This window comes from Hipposideros armiger, unplaced genomic scaffold, assembly GCF_001890085.2.
Source record: "Hipposideros armiger isolate ML-2016 unplaced genomic scaffold, ASM189008v1 scaffold_380, whole genome shotgun sequence".
In the NCBI taxonomy this organism is placed as follows: domain Eukaryota; kingdom Metazoa; phylum Chordata; class Mammalia; order Chiroptera; family Hipposideridae; genus Hipposideros; species Hipposideros armiger.
Genome location: NW_017731730.1, coordinates 250,523 through 251,203, shown reverse-complemented (window position 1 = coordinate 251,203; position 681 = coordinate 250,523).

Sequence of the window (681 nt, the reverse complement as noted above, 5' to 3'; positions counted from 1 at the left end):
CTCTCTCTCTCTCTCTCTCTCTCTCTCTCTCTCTCTCTCTCTCTCTCCCTCCCTCTCTCCCTTCTCCCCCTCCCTCTCTCTTTCTCTCTCTCCTTAATACTTTAGGTATATCAGGCTGCTGTGGGACAAGAATCTTGACAGCTGCAAGTCATGTAAATCAGCTGAAAGGGTCTATTAGTGCCTTGATTCTTTCAGAGGTCTTAAAGTATCTTTCAGCCCTTGATTTTTTTACTTAAAGCCATGTCTTAAATTTGACAATCTTTTATTGGCTTAAAGGGATGGAGATGAGAAAGTTATTTTTTCATTCTAGCACCTTTATATTTCCTCTAAATTCGACTTGAAATCTGGCTAGTTCTTTTCTGAGTAATAGCTGCCATTTTCAACATTCTGCCTAGAAATATCTCATGCCCAAATGTTCAGTAGGTACACTATCTTCCAAGTTACCACAGGTACTCAGTTTGCATTTATTTTCAGCCTCCAATAATAATTTTCTCACCATTTTTCCTGTCTCCACCTACAGCCCAGTTTCAATGTCACATATATTTGTTTTTGGCACCAATATCTATATGTTATCTATTGCTGTGTAATAAATCACTTTAAATCCCCATGCTTTAAAGTAGTAAGTATTTGTTTAGTTCATGAATCTGTAGGCTGGTGATTTAGGTTGGTCTTGACTGGGCA